General features: G+C 37.3%; 1 protein-coding gene across 1 annotated transcript in view; it reads right to left on the reverse strand.

Moving 5' to 3' along the window:
- The window catches only part of LOC136875912 (uncharacterized), a 159446-nt gene that overhangs the window by 107297 nt on the left and 39479 nt on the right, over positions 1–12670 (reverse strand). The window lies entirely within an intron of this gene.

Below are 12670 nucleotides of genomic sequence, written 5' to 3' on the forward strand. Positions count from 1 at the left end.
TTACTTATATAAGCACGTTAAATGAAGCTTTCTGAGTAATATGGTATGCTACATGTCTATTTTTCTCTATCTAAGCGTGCTTAAATTAGTTAAAAACATAAATGTGTAATCCATGCGAAAATGGCCTGGCATTTAGGGAAAAACACTCGGCACTTCTAGGGTTAAAATGATGACTCCGTTGTTGTATACCCATGGCGGTTTGTCCAGCTTATATATGACTTTAGTTTTCTAAAACTGTTAAATTATGCTGTGAGGTTTATTGTCATATGAAGTTGACACTATGTGTGTTCTGTAGTTTGGTCCCGGAAAATAAACATAAACATGAACTTGGTAAGATCCAAAGAATTATTTCCCACTTCAATATGGGTTGAGGAACATGGGCAGAAATTAGAAGTCGAATTAGGCAAAAGATCGGAAGGAAAGATCGGAAAGAAAAGTCTAGAAAAACCCAGAGAATACTGGAAACGAACTCACCTTGAGCGGCCTGAGTGATCGGCGGACAGAGCTGGACTGATGGATGCAATTGAGGAGCTAGATGCAGTAACAGCGTAAGTAGACTTACGCTGTTATTGCATGAATACCGTTTTCGAATTTCCCGGTCCTTTCACTACAACCCTATCCAGGTCTTAGTTCGCTAGGGTGTCGCTAGAGGTCAGGAGCTCACTAAAACTGGTACCATGCGCTACGCTGTTACTGCATGATGAGGCGTGCTTCACGAGCAGCATGATCTGTTGCCGCCAGTTCTTTGGCTGGAGAAGATGTCAGCGAGTGGAAGAGAAGGTTTTGTGGCTGGTGCCGATATTTCTATTGACGTCACTTCTGATACATCAGTAGGCAGTGATTCAGAAGTATTTGATGATACTGCCTGTTTAGACGACAGTTTTAAGCCCAGGTGCAGAGGAAGAAAAAGGATGAAAGATCCTGATACTTGGAAAAGAAATATTGTAAAGCGTGCAAGAAACAGTGGCAGAAATTACATTTCTCTCACAAGTGGAAAGGAAATCGGAAAGAAGAAATTTAGGAAAGTGGATAAATGTTGCAGGAAAAAGTAGGTTCTTCTTTACAAGTTCGGTTGGCTTTAGTCTACCTAGCGTTAATAAATGTAATGAATCAGAACGTTGTTTCATTTTATTAATGTAGTGGTGTTGTGAAGGAGGGCTGTTCTTACATTTTACATCTTTTTCAGGTGTTTTGAAACTGTAACGTATGAAGATCAGAAGAATAGCTTTAGATCATTTTGGGAGGCTGGTGACAAGTTACTTCAGGATGCAGTTTTGCTGGGTTATATGAAAAAAAAGGAAAAAATCTTTCAAAAGCATAACCGATCTAAAAATAGAGATAATATATGGAGTTACTGTATAAAAGTGAAGCATGATGAGATGCCTGTTTGTAGACAATTTCTGCTTTCTCTATTCCAAATATCAGAAATGCGACTGAGGACCGTGCAACAATCCTTAAGAACAGGTAAGTGTAATATGGTATGTAAAGTTATTATGGATGTATGGATGTGCTTGTCATAGTTACTGTTTGAATAAGGCCTGACTACTGTTCAATTTTATAGGTGCTGTTCTGGAAGATCGTAGAGGAAAACACAACAACCGTCCGAATAAAATTGCAGATAATGTCTGGCAGCTTGTGGAAGAACACTGGGGACTGATTCCTCATCGGGAAGCTCACTACAGCAGGGCAAAAACAAACAGGAAGTACTTTGAGAACCCTGAATTAAACGTTGTGAAATTATATACAGCTTTCAAGCAGTATTATTATGATAAGGTGAGTAAACCTCTGAGAGTAGGGTATAGTGCATATCACAAGTACTTCAGGGAAAATTCTGAATATTCATTCCGACAACCAAAGACAGATACCTGTGATTACTGTGCAGAATGTGAGGTATATCTCAAAGCAAACCCTGATCATGATTGCAAAAACCATTACGTTTACCATAAAAAGCGAGTTGAGGCATACAGTGGGTTAAAGAAAGAGCTACTGAATAGTGTAAAAAATGAGGACAGCGATATTCTCGTGGTTGAATTTGACTATGCTCAAAACCTGCCTTTACCTCGGCTTAACGTGACAGCTCAATTTTATAAGCGTTTGTTGTGGCTTTATAACTTTAATGTGCATTGTCACAATGATGGTAGTAGTGCTTTCTATTGCTTTCTGGAGAGTGACTCTAAAAAGAACCCCAATTCAGTGTGCTCTTTCTTACACGACTTTTTAACAAGAAAACTACAGGAAATGCCCATCAAAAGGAAAGTTGTGCTCTTGTCCGACTCATGCGGTGGTCAAAATAAGAATAATGCTATGGTAATGTTCAGTGCTTGGTTGTCGAAAGATCTGAAAGTTGAGATTGAACATATTTTTCCTGTTAGAGGGCATTCTTTTAGCCAGTGTGATAGGAACTTCGAGAAATATGGCATTCTTCTAAAACAGGTTGAATGCATAGAAACTTGTGAAGAATATCTGAACAACATGAAGGACAGTAGGAAGCATCCAGAACCCTTCAGTGCAGTAATGGCGTCACATTTAATAAAAGACTGGGTATCAGCACTTCGACCTATGTTTCTAAGAATGCCCTCTGCTAAAAGCAACAGATTCATGATACAGAAGTTTGTGCGACTTTATTACCATAATGGTGTTGTATCAGGGTCACAGTCCTACACTCCTAACTATGTGCCATTTACATTCTTAAAGAGGAATGCTAGCTTTCTCAGTTTTAATGATTTGAGGCTACTTGATGTAAGAAAGTGTGGTGTAAAAGCAGACAAAAGGGATGATGTTCTTTCACTAATGAAATACTTAAAACCTGAAAATGTTGAATGGTATGTGAAGGTCATGTCTGTGTGTAATGATCCCCTAGAGTCTGCTAATGCAGCATGTGAAGATGAATTATCCTGATTTTGGTCAATGATGCGGTATTTGAGTATTTAAAACAAGTAAGGTTTAGGCTGAGAGAATAATTTTTTAAATGAAAATAGGAATAAAAGTTGTTCAGAAAGGAATGTTTCTAATTTTATAACATTTCAAATATCTGTTGGGGGGGGGGGGGGGCAATTACCGTAGCCTAATACCGTAGTTGGGGAGAGCACTGTAGCAAACTTCTCTCGGCCCTTTACGCAGTAAAGGAAAAAAGGTGAATATTAAATAAAGAATAAACATAATTTTTTTACTTTTCTTAGTTGAATTTTTTTTTCGGAATTTGTTCCTAATTTTAGTAAGTTTAGACATTTTGGAGAACTGAGGTGGGATAAACAGCCACTTTTCTTCCCCTATAGTGGGCGATCATGCTTTCCTAACTCCCTGATCAATACTAGTAGGTTGCAAAATATAATATTCCTGCTCTTCATGCAATAACAGCGTATAAAAGGAAATTTTAAATAACTCTGTCTTTCTTATTAGCTAACAGATCAATAAAATTCTTCGGGAAATACATTTCCTGGCTCTTTTAAATGTCTTTAAATGAAATTCAGGTTGATTCCTAATATAACATTTAACTCAGAACATTTATAAACTTCAAGCTTCTGTTTCTCAAAATAACGTAAGTCTACTTACGCTGTTATTGCATCCAACTCCTCAATTATAAGGTTAAGGAGCAACGTAAGGGAGGAGAGGGGAGGGGTAGAGGCGGAGTAACTGTCACGGAGCTAAGGTGGAGCGGAAGGATGTGGTAGTGGGGGTAAATGATGTGGGTATGTACTGCGTATGGTTTGAAAGATCGAATTGTTTTTAGGTGGTCTAATATTTCTTAGCCATTTAATTAAGAGTTCATAAAGAATATTAGTTTTCTCTTAAATTTCATTTTAAATATAGTTAGGGTTGAAATATTGATCGCAATGAATAAAACAATTTTCGACAATGTTCATAATTGGCCCTTTGTTTGCTATTTGAAGTATTTCAAAATCATGTTCTATATCAGTAAACATATGATTAGAGTCGTGAATGTATTGGCCTATAGCAGAAAACTTGTTATATCTTACTGCGTTGACATGCTCTGAATATCTGGTTATGAAGTTGCGTCCTGTTTGTCCCACGTAGGAGGCGCTGCAGTCGATACACTTGAATCTATAGATTCCAGATTTGGAAAATCTGTTAGAGGTGTTGACTGATGTTGAATTATGTATAATTTCTGAGGTCCTATCATTAGTTCTGAAGAAGATTTTTACGTTATGTTTTCGAAAAACATTGGTGATTTGATGGATACCGTCGTTGAATGTAAAAGTAGATGAAACATTAGTTATAGGTTTTTCTTTAGTGAGAGTAGTCTTGGGCTGGTGTTTAAATTTATTGATTATCTGTTCTATAAATGATCTGCTGTAACCGTTGAATTTGGCGATTGCTCTTATAGTGTTGAGTTCGCTATTGAGGTCTTTTTTAGACATAGGTATCGTGAATGCACGATGAACCATGCTATTATACGTTGCACGTTTGTGTGTTTGAGGGTGTATGGAATCTTGACGAATAGTATTGGCAGTTTGTGTCTGTTTTTTGAAAATTCTATATGAAAGAGCAGATGGATTTCTGAGAATAGTTAAATCCAGAAAATTAATTACTTTATTATTTTTGGACTCAAGTGTAAATTTGATGTGGGGGTCAATATTGTTTAGTTCTTGCAGGGTAGAAGTCGCATTCTTGATTTCTTCATCCATTATAACAAACGTGTCGTCAACATATCTGACCCACATGAAGATGTTTGGAAAAGTATTGCTATTTATTTTTGTATATTCCAGAAAATCTAAATAAATGTCCGCTAGAATTCCCGATGCAGGTGATCCCATAGCCAGTCCATTTTGTTGATAGATGGTTTCATCGAATTTAAAGAAATTATTGTTGATGACCAGTTTCAGAAGAGAAATAAAATCTTGTATTTCTAATTTGCTGAGAGAGCTCTGTTTGTTTAAGTTATCTTCAATAATGGAGAAAAGTTTGGTTGTGGGTATGCTTGGATACATATTTACTATGTTGAAAGAATGAAGGGTATGGTTGGGTTGTACATTAAATGACTTCATTTTTTCAATTAGTTTAGTGGTGTTCTTGATGGATTTTTAGAGAGAAATTGATAGTTCTTAGTTAAAAATCGTTGAACAAATTGCGCAATTTTATATAGAGGGCTGGGTTATAGTTAATAATAGGCCGGATAGGGACGTCAATTTTATGTATTTTAGGGAGGGCTTTAACTGTGGGTAGACCTGGATTCATATTTAATAGTTTTGATTTTTCTTGACCTGTAAAAAGAAATATATTCTTTAATGTTTGTTTTAACTGCCGCTGTATTTTCTGTGTAGGATCTTTATTGATTATTGTAAACGTGCTGTTGTTAAAAAATTCTTTGGTTTTAGATATGTAATTAGTTTTGTCCATTATAACTGTAGTATTTCCTTTATCCGCTTTTATGACAATCAGATCGTTATTTTTAATTTTCTTTTTGAGTTCCGCGATTTGTTTATGTTCAGAAGTAAAATTATTGGCATTAGAATTGATAGGGAGATGTCTTTTATTTACGTTATTAGAACTGAACATCTTATCTAATTTTCTTTTTACTTCAAATCTAATTTCGTCTTGATCTTCTAGCGGCATTTTATTGATTGTAGCTTCCGACTCAATCAATAAGTTAGTGACTGCGTTTATTTCGTTCATATTAGGCCAATTATGCTTCGGACCCTTCGCTAAAATGGCAGTTTCTTCCGTGGTTAAAATTACGTTCGAAGGATTGACAACAGGAGGATGGAAATTCTCGATTGAGTTTCTTTGCAAACTAGTTTGTTTGGGCTGAGTTTTTGATGCATTTCTGTTCATTTTTAATGCAGCTAATTTCTTCTCTAACGTAAACTGTTTTTGTGAGAGTATGTCAAACATTTTATTATTAACCTGATTTAGAAATAAATTCCTTTGAATGCCAGGAAGCAGATTGGCTGCTTCAAGGTGAGTTTCATAAAGTTTACTGTTTAAAAACGATTTTTTCTTTTATAAAAAACAAAGTTCGTGTTTCAACCAAATTTTGTTCGTTTTTTGTTGGGCCTGGACGGAAAGTGGTGCGGAACGATGTTTTTTGAGCGTTCCTTTCAGAAAGTTCGGTGTAAAATTGTGTGTAATACATTGCTTCAAGAAGCTAATATCTTTGCCCAATTTGGCGACTTTAATTTTTAAACCCATATATTGATAGGCTTTTCTTTTTGCCTGGTAGGCATTTTCATTAATATTTAGGAATTTCATGATCCGTATTGAAGTGGGATTACAATATTTAAAAATTAAGAGGGTTCCTCCTATTCAATACAAAGATGTTTATTAATGTGAAAGAATCACATATCGTTCAAATGAGGTACTAGTTTTGGCACCAGATATGTGCCATCATCAGCCACAAAGTCAAATCGGGCAAACACAATAAAAAAATCTTCAAACCATATGCAGTACATATCCACATCATTTACCCCCACTACCACATCCTTCCGCTCCACCTTAGCTCCGTGACAGTTGCTCTGCCTCTACCCCTCCCCTCTCCTCCCTTACACCTCGTCCCTTAACCTTATAATTGCATCCATCAGTCCAGCTCTGTCCGCCGATCACTCAGGCTGCTCAAGGTGAGTTCGTTTCCAGTATTCTCTGGGTTTTTCTAGACTTTTCTTTTTGATCTTTCCTTCCGATCTTTTGCCTAATTCGACTTTTAATTTCTTCCCCAGGTTCCTCAACCCATATTGAAGTGGGAATTAATTCTTTGGATCTTACCAAGTTCATGTTTACGTTTATTTTCCGGAACCAAACTACAGAACACACATAGTGTCAACTTCATATGACAATAAACCTCACAGCATAATTTAACAGTTTTAGAAAACTAAAGTCATATATAAGCTGGACAAACCGCCATGGGTATACAACAACGGAGTCATCATTTTAATGGATTTTAAAATGGAATGCAACTTCATCATCTACCATATTTTATTTTATATTCATCTGTGCAAATGTTATAGTGTGTTTTTAAAGTTGTTTTAAAGTCATATTTCATATTCATCCATGCAGATGTTATAGTGTGTTTAAAGTTGTTTTAAGGTTTTATTGTGTTTGCCCGATTTGACTTTATGGCTGATGATGGCACATATCTGGTGCCGAAACTAGTACCTCATTTGAACGATATGTGATTCTTTCACATTAATAAACATCTTTGTATTGAATAGGAGGAACCCTCTTGATTTTTAAATATTGTAATCCCACTTCAATACGGATCATGAAATTCCTAAATATTAATCTATGTTTAAGCTTTTCCTTACCTTGACGTTCAAGATTTCTCTTCGGTTTCTGGTCGTAATAGCAACAGGGTTGATCTGAAACTCCCCCAGCAACATGTTAGGAGATGCCCATGTTTTTTTCTTGTTAGGGAGTGCCTTGAAGTATGTAGACATGAGTTTCAAGTTAAAATGTCTGCAGAAACTGATTAATCTTTCACCATTTCTGTTTGTTCTGTTATGTGCTGGGTAGTCCCCCACAAATTTCCTGTACCTTCTTTCTTTATCTATCTGAGCACTGAAATCACCAACCAAAATTTTCACATGATGTTGTGGAATTTTGGACGTTGTGTCTTCAAGAATTTCCCAAAAGTCACCTACCTTCTCCAGGTTTTTCTTGTTATCGTCATTTATCGGCGCATTTGCATTGATGATCGTGTATGCTTTATTGCCAGATCTAAAGGACACAAATGAGATCCTCTCTGTTGGTGAGGTGAAATTGATGATGGACTCCAGAATTCCTTTTTTTTTTGCTACGGGCTTTACGTCGCACCGACACAGATAGGTCTTATGGCGACAATGGGATAGGAAAGGCTTAGGAGTTGGAAGGAAGCGGCCGTGGCCTTAATTAAGGTACAGCCCCAGCATTTGCCTGGTGTGAAAATGGGAAACCATGGAAAACCATCTTCAGGGCTGCCGATAGTGGGATTCGAACCTACTATCTCCCGGATGCAAGCTCACAGCCACGCGCCTCTACACGCACGGCCAACTCGCCCGGTAGAATTACTTTTAACCATAAAGGCCGTACCTAGGATCGTTACATTTGCGTTGTTTTTTTATTGCCAGTTTTCCTTTCTAAATTCTATAACCATTAGATTCCATGTGATTTTCATCAAGGTATCTTGTCTCTTGAAGTGCAAGTATGTAGATATCTCTTTCTCTCAAAACATCAGTAAGTTGTTTTAATTTTCCAACTTTTAGGAGCGTGTTGATGTTCATTGTTCCGAGCAGATGTTTTTGCTTGGTTTGTATCTTTCTTGAGGAGGTTCTGGGAAGCTCTGACTCTTCCCTGCATGCTATTCCAGGCTCTCCAGAATCCAAAGGCCTGGTTGCATCGCTCACGGCAGTGGGGGATTTCCATTTCTGGATGCCCCCTGAAGTAGTCTTTCCTGAAGATGTTTCCATCATGCCTTATGTTGAAGTTAGTTGGGAGGGTAGGCATTGCCTGCTCCTCCAAATTAAAACTGAGGTTGTAAGCCCCAGAGTTTGGTTCTTCCACCTTCTAAACCATTAGGAATCTTCCTCTTCTGTTTTAGAGACCAATGACCCTTTTCTTTTGCCTCAGTTGATCCGCGAGTGTTTATTTGGAGGAACCTTATTCACACCTGCCCCAATATCTTATGTAAGATCATATCCAACCTCTGCTTAGTTCCTGGAGTATGTTTACGGGCGTACCTCTGGAGGACAGACACTTCACATTGCTTGTCTTAAAGATGGCTGACATTATGGGCCAGCTGTTTGGTCTAAACAACGCCAAGAATTGAAAGTAGAATGCACATCTTCTTGTGGTTTCTATGGTAGCGATGGCAAAGAAACAAAATGGGTGCCAGTTAGGGCAGATAGTTTAGTCAATGATATTGAGTGACTCTCTAGATTGTGTTATCTATAGAATAAATGAAGCAATGAATAAGATGGCTGACACTTATGGCATAAATATTAATAGTAAATATGAACCAAAATACTATGAAACTATAGTAAATTCACTAGATTACACTACCACAAACTTAGCACTCAAAATGAAGTCATAAATATTCCTCAGAAGCCAAAAAATGAAGTGTAGATCTTCTATATATGAGGATATTCGATGCAGCCCCATAACGCATGATCTCATCCGCTAGGCACGGGTAATGGAAGCCTATTATTCAACACGGAAAATAGTTGATATGATCTTCTGTTATGGGTGAGCAAATGGAAGCAACGTAGAGGTATGTAATCTGTATGCTGACAAATATTCAACACACTATACACCGTCTGTGAAGTTGTTTGGTACACTGTTCGATCGCCTTTCAGAAATGGGATTCATTGCACCACGAACAAGCAACTGTGGCAAAACTTTAACATTTCATACTCCTGATATAGAGCAATGGGTATTAGAACATATGAAGGGCAATCCCGTAACAAGTCTCCAAATGCTAAAAGTACAGCTAAAATTGTTGTCTGGACACTCCTCCACAAACAGTTGTTCTATCCACACCATGTGCAATGCATCCAAACTCTGCTGCCACACGATCTCAGCCGACCAGATTATACTTCTGCCAGTGGTTTCACGAAACATGTGCCCATGATCTGAATTTCACAGCAAAGGTTTTGTTTACAGATGAGGCAGGTTTCATGAGAGATGGTATCATAAATTTTCATAATATTCACATAAGGGCTGATGCTAGTCTGCATGCAGGGAAGAGAGACAACACGAGCACGAATTTAGTATTAACGTATGGGCAGGCATTCACAGGGACAGATTGAAAGTTCCCAACATTCTACATAACATGCTGAATGGATCTACATATCATGCCTTCCTTTGGGACCAATTAGCTGTGTTGATGGAGAATGTGCCACCACAGGAACAACTGCAAATGTGGTACATGCATAATGGGGCACCGGCCCATTTTCGTCGTAGGGTTAGGCAACACCTATCATGGGCCTTCCAGGGATGATGGATTGATCAGGAAGGGCCAATACCTTGGCCTGCCCGTTCTTCTGACCTTGACCCTTTACATTTTTTCGTCTTTGGGAACATGTAAAGATCATGGAGTATGCAGTCTCCATAAATGATGTGAAGACACTATGAGAATGTGTGTTCAATGCCTGTGATACAATCCAGCAACAGCTGGGATTAGTATTGCAACTTTCCATTCATTTGGTATTGCTCCTCCATGCAAACAGTAATCAATTATTTCAGGTATGGCACTATATCCCAACCCATACCCCTAGAAATCTTATCAATCCCAGCTGCCATTCTAGCTTTCAACTTTTGTATCTTTTTATAAATGTCTTTATTATCATAGGAAAATTTCAGTATTTTGCCAGTATTAGTTGCCTCCTCTATCAGGACATTATCTTTATATCCAACTACCTTTACATATTGATGACTGAATACTTCTGCCTTCTGTAAGTATTCGCATATACACCCCTCTTGTTCATTAATGATCCCAGGAATGTCCTTCCTAGAAACAGTTTTTTCCTTAAAGTATCTATACATATTCTTCCATTGCTCCCTAAAATTCATATGGCTGCCAATTATGTTTGCCAATATGTTATCCTTTGCTGATTTTTTTCCCACTGAATTCAATTTTTTAGTGAGCTACTTCAGTCTCTAACAAATATTCCTAACTCTATTTCTTTCTAATCTACACTTCCTTCTTAATCTCTTTATTTCCCTGTTATAATATAATGGGTCCTTACTATTCCTTACCACTTTTAAAGGTATATATCTGTTTCCACACTCTCAGCAATTTGATTTAAATCTATCCTATAGGCTGTTTACATTTTTATTTACCATTTTCCATTGATCATAACTGCTTTTTAAAATTTTCCCCATTCCCATCTTATCAGCCCCATGGTACTGCCTAATATTCCTAATTTTACGATATTCTTTTCTAACACATTTATTCTTAACTCTGACAAAGACAGCTTCATGATCAATTATACCATCTATCACTTTCGTTTCCATATACAGCTCATCTGGTTTTATGAACACAAGGCCTAGAATACTTTTACCTCTAGTTGTTTCCATCACTTTATGATTCAGCTGTCCTTCCCATAATAACTTATTCACCATCTGTTAGTCATGCTTTCCGTCATTTGCATTCCCTTCTCAGTTAACATTCGACAGGTTCAGATCACATGCTACAATAATGTTCCCTTCTGTGTCGTTCCCCACGTTACTGATTATCTCACAAAATTCTGCATAAACGTTAGTGCCAGCCTTGCTAGGTCTGTACACCTCAAGAGCATCAAGTTCCCTATTGTCTTTAGAGACAAGTCTTACACCTAGAATTTCATGTTCCTCATCCTTAACATTTATGTAGCTTACAAATTTTTCTTTCACCAGTATAAATATTCCCTCTCTTATTGCTCCTAACCTGTCTCTATGATAAATACTCCAGTTCCATGAGAAAACTTTTATGTCCATAATATCACTTCTCAAACATGATTCAATTCCTAATATAATATCAGGTAAATATATGGTATCAAATTACTTAATTCTATTCCTTTTTTTACAATACTTCTGTAGTTAAACATTAACAATTTTTATGTCATCCTTACTTGACTTCATGGCTCCTATACTCTCATCACCGCTACCTGGTCCACTCCATTTCCCTGAATGTACCTCCCTATAGCTCTTCTAAACAAACCCCCTAACTTAAGTGTACCTTTGCAGTTCAAATGAAGCGTACTTCCCTATCTCCTACCAACCTATTAGGATCTACAAATCTCACTCCCAATTTCCCACATACCCATTCCATGGTCTCATTTAAATCCCCAATCACCTTCCATCAGTATCCCACTGATAACAATCCCTGCTTCCTTAAGTTTCTTCTGTGCTGCCGTAACCAGATCCCACACATCTCCAATTTAGTACCTATTCCTGCTTGCCTTACGTTATTGGTAACAATGTGGAAAATTACCACCTTCTCCTTACCCTCGCCCCTCTCTTCCATTTTCCTCAACATCTGCCTTAAAGTAATTCCTGGATAACACTCTACCCTGGTTCCCTTTCCTCCACATACTTTTGGTATTGTAGTAAGGATATAAAGGAAAGTCACTGTTAAGACTCTTGTTAGAGTATGGTTCCAGTGTATGTGACCTTCACCAGGATTACCTGATTCAAGATCATAAAAAGATTTAAAGGAAAACAGCATGGTATGGTCTAGGTGATTTCAGACAAAAAAGTAGTTTTATGAAAATGTTGCAAGCTTCGTGCTGGGAAGACTTGGGCATGAGGAGACGTGCTGCTTGACTAAGCGATATGTTCTGAACTGTCAGTGGAGAGATGATGTAGAATGACAGTAGCAGACGTATAAGCTTGAAGGGAGTTTTTAAAGGTAGGGAAGATCATAATATGAAGACAAAGTTTAAATTCAAAAGGACAAATTGGGACAAATATTTGTTTACAGGAAGAGGAATTAGGAATTGCAATAATTTACAAAGGAAGATGTTCAATAAATTTCCAACTTCTATGAAATAATTCAAGAAAATAAGTGGAAAACAATTGATAGATAATCTGCTGCCCGGACAATAGCCCTAAATGGTGAAAATGTCTTCAGAAATTGTCTCCAAAGTGGCAGTAACTTCTCATCAATCATATTATCTTTACTATAAGCAGTTACTAAGCCAACTGATTTTTCGTTCAACTGGAATGTATAAATTTATTGTAAGTTGTCAAGTTCATTTCT

The sequence above is a fragment of the Anabrus simplex genome, chromosome 6, assembly GCF_040414725.1.
Source record: "Anabrus simplex isolate iqAnaSimp1 chromosome 6, ASM4041472v1, whole genome shotgun sequence".
Lineage (NCBI taxonomy): Eukaryota > Metazoa > Arthropoda > Insecta > Orthoptera > Tettigoniidae > Anabrus > Anabrus simplex.